The 10000-nt window shown below is 32.6% G+C and overlaps 1 protein-coding gene across 1 annotated transcript in view; it reads left to right on the top strand.

The window, feature by feature from the left end:
• LOC122243356 (uncharacterized) overlaps window positions 1-974 on the top strand; it is a 30445-nt gene extending 29471 nt beyond the window's left edge. Inside the window, exon 8 of the mRNA XM_086541415.1 lies at window positions 1-974. This exon is cut by the window's left edge and continues 426 nt beyond it. The gene's annotated coding sequence lies outside the window, so the exon portion shown is untranslated.
• The last annotated feature ends 9026 nt before the right edge of the window (window positions 975-10000 follow it).

Genomic DNA, 10000 nt, shown 5'->3' with positions numbered 1-10000 from the left:
AGTTCGTTCTCATGTCGAAGTGACCCAGCTTGGGTCAAGCCGGGAAGTGCGATCTATCTATGAAGTAGGTGGGCAGATCGCGAGTGTTCTGACCTGACCTTCCTCGATCTCTGGACAAATCAGGTCGCAAGGGCGGCATGGTATGGTCGCTATATTTAATGGGACACTTTAGAGATAAAAATGGCATCCATCATCGCTCCCTGTACATCCTGGTAACGAGGAGACAGGAATAAATAGTTATATATGATTACATTCTCTGGTGTGAGAATAGTAGAGGAAGGCAAAGGTAAAAGGAGGAAGCATAATTGGTGCCTCACATTCCTTTAACGTTCTTTTGTTCTCAGTCGTGTTTCGCGTGTGTGTCTTTAGTCTCAGAGTATCAGGAGTCTTGAGTATACGAAGGAGCTTGCTATTGTCTTCAGGACTAGGCAAGGCTCATTTAAGTCTTAGTTCTCGGAGTATCAGGGTCTTTGGAGAATTATCTGGTGATGCTTGTTATGGGCTTGAACTTTCGGTGAAGTCTGCTCCAGTCTTCAGTATCAGAATATCAGATGAGGCTTGCTTTACTCTCGAGAGCCAGAGAAAGCGTGGGCTGAACTTGGATATCAGACTTGCTTTGGTCTTTATGATCTAGGTCGTAATTTAATTGTCGCTGAAGCTAAGTTTTATTTTTCCTGTTTTCTTTTTACTGGTCAAGTCACTGTTATTGCAATCGTGTAAAGTAAATTAGCACTTGTAGAAAAAGGAATATTTTTTGCAGAAGTATTATGATTTCGGTAGGTAGACGATGTAAGGAATTTATTCATAGCATATTCCGTCCAATAAACAGTAATTTTAGTCAATTATGAATGAATGTATCAGGGAGTATATACATCTGTATAAAATTGATTCAATGAGAGAGAGAGAACTAATTCGAATCATACTCTTTTCAATAAATAAATTGTACATATGAATAAACTATGATTCACACGAAACTCTGGATTTCATTCTGCTCCTTACCCTAAAACAGCGAAAATAATTCGAAAGACAAGGAAACAGAGAATGAATGATAAGAATATACAAAAAAGGAAGGAAAATAATGATAAGAAAATATAATTATTAATAACGGTAGTGGTATAACTAGACTTATAATGGTAATAACTGATTGTTATCCTACTACTATTGTTAATGAAAATGATATAATTATTAATGAGAATGATAATAACACTAGCCATATAAATGCTATGATTTTATAAACATACAATAGTTACTCCCATTCACTCATCCTAAAAACGTTTTCTTTACGTTATGTAGGTTTTGGGTTTAACGGTAACTTATCTAAAAATCAGAACAAAGCAATCATTATCTCTTCCTCTGTCTGTCTGTCTGTATATTTTTTGTATGCCTCTCTACTTGCTTATCTTTTTCTCTTTTTCTGTCTCTCGTTTACCATCGCTTCGCTTGTATGTCTATCTCTTCCCGGTCTCTTTACAAATATGTGTGTGTGTGTGTGAGTGTATGTGTATTTGTATGTGTGCTTATAAGTTTGTGTAAGTTTGTGTGTGCGGGTGTAGGTTTGTGCAAATGTGTGTGTATGTGCGTGTATCTTTGTGTAAGTGTGTATATGGGTATGTATTTTTGTGTGTTTGTATGTATAAGTGTGTAAATGTGTCTTTTTACAGTCATGAAATTGAAGACAACCAAAAAGAATTAACTTATATGCACATTCCTCTCCCCAAGGGAACAGAAAAATCAAACAGAAAATACCGAGCAAAATCTGGAAAACAAAGAACTTAGGGCATCCGTGTAGCTCAGAAACATCAAGGGCAACCAATCTAACCAATCTAATTCCCCGTGTCAGAGAACTTTTACTTTGCGGAATTAGGACGTAATTAGAATGTAAATTTCATGGATTTTGTGGACTTTTATCGTAGTTACCCCCCAAAAAATATTGTGAGGGTATTGGAAATTCATTTGCATAGGATAAGCTTTTAATAGATTGATAGATTACTAGATGAGAACCCAGAATATATATATATATATATATATATATATATATATATATATATATATATATATATATATTTAGATAGAGAGAGAGAGAGAGAGTTGAGTGAGAAAGAGAGAGAGAGAGAGAGTTGAGAGGGAGATAGAAAGACAAAACAAAACATTTACTCGTTTCAAATATTATAGATCTTATTTTGCGTAATCAAACTAAAAACAGAGCCAAAATATATATAATCCCAGAAAAGCCTATAGAAGAAAACGGATAACAAAAGAAACGCAAAATGATATATTCAAAATATTCCCAACGAAATAGGAAACAAATTTCCACGAAATGTGCATGTAGGTAGTATTAGCATTAAATTGTAATAATGAATGCATCAGCACTAAGCCCTTTGTGGCCTCACCTTCGCTAATGGCTAAGTTATTTAGTAATTTGCATGTTAACTAAATACTACCGACGGGAGCTCTCAAACCACATGCTTTTGAGCATATACATTAAATAAATATGTCTACGTAACTCTTTATTTTTTAGTGTCTCCATTCCCCCTACCTTCGCTCTCTCTCAAACAGTTCATCTACAATCTGTGTATCCATATCCATCTTTTATATATATATATATATATATATATATATATATATATATATATATATATATATATACTATACACACACACACACAAATATATATATATATATATATATATATATATATATATATATATATATGTATATATATATACACACACACACACACACACTCACACACACACACATATATATATATATATATATAATATATATACATACACATACACACACACACATATAAATATATATATAAATGCGTGTGTGTGTACATGTGTACATATTACACATACATCTACATATACAAATACATATATGTACACACATACATACATACATATATATATATATATATATATTCACACACACACACACACACACACATATATATGTCCGGATCAGTTTGGATCGGACATTCATCTTAAACGTTTGGATGTTTAGATACACAGTACCTTTAAATCGCCAGGAATACACCAACATAACATTAATAACTTTGCAAGTAAAGTAAAATAGTAATCTGAATCAACTTCCAATAATTTAAACTGCGCGGGTCGAATAAACAAGGAGGAGAATGGGGGTTACACTTTTGTTTCCCTATATGGGAAAGATGGGAAAGCTCGCACACAGCCGCATTGGCCACATACATTTTAGTATGCGGCTCTCTCACTAGATGGCGTTAAAGTCAATTACCAGTTTGAGGAGCATGGTCTGTTTATTATAAAGAGGAGCATTCAATTATGAGTGGCCGTAACTGTCACCCGTGTGATCTGCAAAAACAAGAAAAATGACTTTCCCCATCTGATTTCTCACGTTTTTCCTAAAGATAAAGAAAGGTAAGAGATTCAATATATCTATTCTAGAGTACAAGAAGATTTTAAAAGAAAATAAAGAAATAAAATAGACCAAAGTTAAATCGAATCCCTCTTTGGTACTGGAGAACGCAACCAGGCTTCCACTGAAGGAGAGAATATATAACATTGCAACTCTCTCTTAGCTATTGCAGATAGGCTGAAAACAATAGCTAATTTTTTTTGGTCCCTTTAGGAAACGGTTCAGGCCCAGGGTTCGGATTTAGGCCCGTAGTAAAGAACCTGTCGGGTGTGGGGCGTCGGGGAAATGTGACGGGTGTCGGGTGTAGGGCACCCGTTCACATGTTTGCTAGCAAAGAACGTGTGTCGGTAGGTTTGGTTGTCAGTGATGCCAACCTGTTCAATGAGACGTATAGATCGGACGATATTGGTAGCCTTGATCGATGTAAACAACACCTGAGAGCGCGCAATTGAAACATGGAAAGCCAACTACTGAAGGTAAATATGATTTTTTTTTTATTATATTTCATGGTTCATTCACAAAAAGCCTACTTTGTTTGTCTTTCTATAATTATTAACAGCTATTAATTACATTATTTTATTTTATAAATCGCATTAGTTTGCAAGGTAAGCACAGATATGTTAATCATTACTACACAGCAATTATCACTAACACATAATGATGAACCAGCCATTCTTTGTATTTGGATAGACAATATGCACATTTCAAATCATTAGAAAAGTTTAGCAAGCACCACATACAAATATTATGTGTTGTCTATAATTACGTCGTCATATTAAAAAAAAATCATGCTTGGAATTCACTCTATTATTTTCTCATAATAGGTCTTTTATAGTCATAAAATCATTAACATGAATGTTAAAACAAATTAATGACGATCATATCGAAGACATAATCATGTTTACTTATTACAATGGCAAGATTTATTAAATCTGTTTTGGTAGACACAAATATTCCCGCAATATAGCTTAAATCTGGCTTACTGATAACAAATAATCATATGTGCATATGATGCAGATTGAATGAAATGCACTGATATTGATTTTATAGCTGAAACTCACTCTTACTACTTAAACAGATTAATCAAACCTAAAAATAATATTAACAATTAATTGCTCACCATTTAGGGAAATGATTGAATTTACAGAAACTGATTGTGATCTACTTTTTCCAGAATCCTTCTTTAACGCAAGACCAGCTGCTTGAACTGGTTATTTTAATCAAGGAAAGAGAAGGCATCCTCTTTTGCAAAAAGAGTGATCCAAGGCTTCCAAGTCAAAAGAACAAGTGCTGGCAGGAAATCTGCGATTTATTTAATGCCAGCAATCCAGAGCAAAACCCAAGATCTGTCAAACAGGTCAAAAGAACATGGGAATACATCCGCAGAAGGTAAACAAAAATATTTATTTACATGTATATATTTCTTCTATTTCTTTCTGATTATTTAGTTATGTTAATAATATTATTAATAATTTATTGAAAATAGTTTCATATTTAACTCAGCAAAATAAGTAAAACTTGTTCATGGATATAATGTATTCATATAAAAAAATATTTGTTTTTGTTTCCAGAGTCAAGGAGAAAGAGTCAGCTCACCTCCAAGAAAGAAGGGCAACTGGTGGGGGACCACCACCAACACAAGGTTTCTCTGCCCCACACATGGAGATTGCCAGGTCCATGCTTTGCAAAGATCTTGCCCTGGGAAACACAGCCGTGGAGTTTGGCTCTTAAGGTGTGTTATAATACAGTTAACACAATCATATTGATGAAGCGGTTGATAGTGAAATTGGTAACATAAAAATGATAACAATGAATGAAGGAGTATATATAATGTAAGCAAACATTCCTTGGTAAAGTTTACGAGTCATTATAGCAGTCATTTTTTTATTGAAAAAATAAAGATGCACACATCTGTATATATACATACACATATTTATAACGATATTTGTTTTCTGAAACTAATTTTTATTTTCCCCCTACAGTGAACATCGAATTTGATTCCTCGGCTCCCTCCCTTCCAAGCCCTCTTTCTTCTCCCTTTACTAACACCTCTATTCCATTCTCTAATCTTCCCTCTACCTCTCTCGAAATCCTTCCCGCAACCTCTTTTCAAATTCTTCCCTCAACCTCACTCAAAAGCCTTCTTTCAACCTTTTTCACAAGCCCTCCTTCAACCTCTTTTGCAAGCTTCCCTTCAACCTCACTTCAAAGCCTTCCTTTATACTCTCTTCCAAGCCGTCCAGGTTTTCCTGCCACATCATGAATTTTTCCTCCATCCTCTGCTGCTAATTTTGTTTCTTCCCTTCCACCTACTCCATTTCCTACTGATGCTATTCATTCTGTAAGCTGTACTCCTGTAACCACTCCTTCCCCAACAGAACCTTTCCCTTCTGATTATCCTTCTCGTCCTTCTTCTCGCGCTGCCCCTACAAGAAAAAGGAGGTTATCTGAGGAGGAGGCATATGCCCACATAAAGAAAAGGCAGGACGAACTACGTCTGTTGAAGATGGAAGCAGCAAGGGAAGATCTCCTTGCTGCTAGGGTTAAAAGGCAGTCTTTCGAGGCTGCACAGAAAGCTGCTGAGTGTGGAAAAAGCAGCTAAGGTTTCAGATGTGGAGGTTATAGGCGAGTCTGTAACTACCCTTACAGCATCAATGAAAGAACTAATTGATGAGGGAAAAGCTGTAGTTGTAAAAGTACTTTTTTCCTGAATAATAATTACCTTTTTTTTTTATAATAACCTAGTGGTGAGGCAATGGGTGAACCATAATATGAAACGAAGTTTCCTTTGTGGATACGAAGCAAGGGTGCATTGTGTTATCCCAACAATACCACCTGAGTGGAGATGGTTCCCCATTTCAACATTGATCCTTTGTTCTTTTATTCCTTTTGGTGTTGGTTACCCCCCTCATTAGTGGGGGGGGGGGACCTAGGTATATGTATGATGTATAATGGTACAATAGTTCAACATAAAATAAAAAAATGGTAATGGAGATTTTGTTTTCATTTCTCCTGTAAATATTAGGATATTCAAGCAGTTGTATTCTTAACATTCTATTAAAAACATCTGTCAACAATTTCTGCCCTCCTCCTTTGTCCTTGCCGAGCTCTTTGATGGATTTAGGTAAAGTCTTCTTCCTGATTTTCTAATATAGTATTATCATCAGGAAGAAGGTTATTTTCAACAGCCAAATTGTGGAGGACAACTGTGGTAGCTATAATATCCTGGGTGACTGCAAGTTTCGTTCTCACAGGTGTCCCGAGAACAGCAAACCTCCTCTTCCATATACCAAAGGCCCTTTCAATGCAGTTGCGGGTCTTGATGTGTGAGGCATTGAAGTTCCTCTCCTTCTGGGGGCCAGGATTTAAGAAAGGTGTCAAAAGATAGCTGCTGCAGGCATATCCTGAATCCCTAAGCAGGAAGCCCTTGTAGCCCATATGTTGAAGATGGTGGCATAAGGTAGACTCATTAAAAATTCTGGAATTATGTGCGCTTCTTCTCCAATTTGCTACCAAAGTAATAAATCACATACCTCCATGACATTTATAGCAAAGTAATCCTTACGACACCTGTAAACTTCAGCATCTGGGCCACCTGGGCTTCTGATGTGGATCAGAGTTCCATCTATGCAGCCTATGCAACCTGGTATATTTGCATAGATTGAAAATGCCTGCATTACAGCAGCCTCTCTCTCTGGTTGAGGGAACTTTATGTGGAGAGGTGCAATTTCTTTTATAGCAGCCGCCACCCTGGCCACAAATGTGCTCACACTCTTCTGCGACATACTGGCTGTATCTGCAATGGTCAGCTGAAAATTACCTGTTGCAAAGTAACGCAGACCGACCAGCAGTTGCAGCCTTGGAGAAATACGAAGACCTGTCAAGAAAAAAGAAAAAAAAGAAAAATGTGAGATTGCTATACAAGGCATTATTCCGGCTATTATAATCATAATCAATTCACACATATAAGTTATTGTTTTGTATGTTTCGAATGTATAGTTATATCTCCTGTCACGAGAGTCTGTGGCGTATCTGCTCGAACAACACCTCGAATGCTGCTTTCGACAATCTGTACCTGCAAATACACAGTTTGGTAAATATATGTCATGGCCAATATTGATAAGAAGAGGAACAGGAAATAAAAGTATATGCAGCATGCATATATATATATATATATATATATATATATATATATATATATATATATATATATATATATATATATATATATACAACCAGGTATATACTGAGTACTGTACCTGCTTTGAAAACTCCTGTTCATTTAAATCATGGCAGGGGTTATTCCAATGAAGAAATATTTTTCTGCGTCTGTGCAGACCCAAGTGTTGCAGCTCCCTATAATCATGAATTTCATTCATGTCCTCCATTCTGGTGGAAAGTAATGAAAATCATTATTGTAGTATTGCAATATTTATAATCTGACAAATAATAGTAATATTTACCAGATTTAAAATATGTAATAGCAAAATATCACTGATAAATCATGTATACTAATACATAAGAAGAAAGATATGATTTGGAGACTCTTTCATTAGCAATAACTGATAAAACACTAGCACAGCTCAAAAATAGGTTCTCTACATTTTTCAAGAAATTCTGGAATGTCATATATGTAGATAAACAAATAAAATATAAATTCCAGTAGCAATAAGCAATTATTTAGTATATATATATATATATATATATATATATATATATATATATATATATATATATATATAAGACTTATAAAGATTAGTAAAGATTAAAGTTAAAGAGATTAAAAGAAAAAACACAAAATAAGTTTGTTGGCTACATGCATTCTGATGCATTCTGGGAGCTATCAGGAGCTCCAATTACAATGGGACAGTCCGGTCAAATATTCATGCATCAATAATTATCGGCTAATACGAATAACAGCTGACCTGTGGTTTCCAAAATGCGGTAGATGATAGTGTTTTTATTACAATGGAAAAACATTCATAATTTATATTATTTTAAAATATAAAATCGTTATAATTCATGCATCAATAATTATGGATTTTGCACCAAACGAATATATATGTTTTAATAGTTGAATAATATTTTACCAGAGATAAGTTTATATTTTAAAATAACATATTTGATTATATATTTATGCGTAAATAAATATTTATATTATTTATAAGTTTCTATATAAGTTATATTTTAAGGAAAGAGTTGGTTTTAACTATATATTATATATAATAATTTTTAAGTCTAAAAAACAAAAGATATTATATGTTTTTGAAAATAGATAATATATATATAAAATTAATATATATTATATTATATATATATATATTAATGATATTCATCAAAATGGAATAGTTTATTTATATGTTTGTATTAAACATATTTCAAAATATTATTCACGTATTTACCTATATAAAAATTTATATAAATACTATATGCTACACTAACATATATTATATTCATATATATTAATTGAAAATATATAAAATTGTCTACACTAAAATAAATTATCTGGCAACGCCTTTATACTTTTATCATGGCATTAGTATAATAAATAGTCTAAATATATAATATACTACAATCGGTGCTTCATATATTGTTAAATGACACATATATTATAAATACATTTATTTTTGTTAATTATTCATATATAAATTTTAATTATAACTGATGGAACATCTGATTATACACAAAATGATATATATAATGTTATACATAATATTTTTTGCAAAATGTAACAGATTTGAAATATCCAAATATTACATACATCATACATGTTAAATAGTTCATATCTATTTTATATAAATATATTTAACATATATACTATGAATTATGTATATATCTATTAGCATTATTTATAAGCAATTATGAATTTTATGTAAATAATAATATATATTAATAATAAAAATTACACATATGTTAATAAATACATATGTATATTACATATATATATACTTATTTTGCATTATTTTTATTTTGCACACAACATGCTATTATTTCATGATACATCAATGTTTAAGTTACATGAGAGTTTGTTTATACTGATTTATTTTCAATACACCGCGTTCTTTTGTTTTAAAAATATTAAATTCTATTTGCTTAATATTTAAAATTATTAAATATGAAAATTATCGGCAATTATCGATGCGGGAGTATTAGAAACTTTAATCGTTTTTAGTTATATATATATATATATATATATATATATATATATATATATATATATATATATAATGTTGAAACCTGAAGAAGTAAAGAAAAACTTTTGACTTGATTATTATATTGTTGCTCATTTAATGGCAGGCCCCAATTGCAGTACATCACCCCAGTAACCTTTCTTTTCTTATGGTAGTGAAAATGTTTTTTTTTTAAATTGTATTATACTCCTCATATTTTAAAAAGTGTACTCAATAACTTAAAAAAGCATGATCTTTTAGTAGGGAACACACTTGTTTCTTGGAAACATATTGAGAAGTTTTATGCAAAAGATTCTAAAATTATGTTAAGATTGGCTCCAAAATTACCTGACTCATGTTTTTAATACAGGATTTGATAAGATGAGAGTTAATTTAGTATCACAGGTTTTTAGTCGCACTGTAGCAGC

The sequence above is a fragment of the Penaeus japonicus genome, unplaced genomic scaffold, assembly GCF_977035675.1.
Source record: "Penaeus japonicus unplaced genomic scaffold, GWHDUDI00000001_assembly GWHDUDI00000011, whole genome shotgun sequence".
NCBI lineage: Eukaryota > Metazoa > Arthropoda > Malacostraca > Decapoda > Penaeidae > Penaeus > Penaeus japonicus.
The sequence above is the reverse complement of the archived record's forward strand: the minus strand, read 5'-3'. Positions and strand labels throughout refer to the sequence as shown.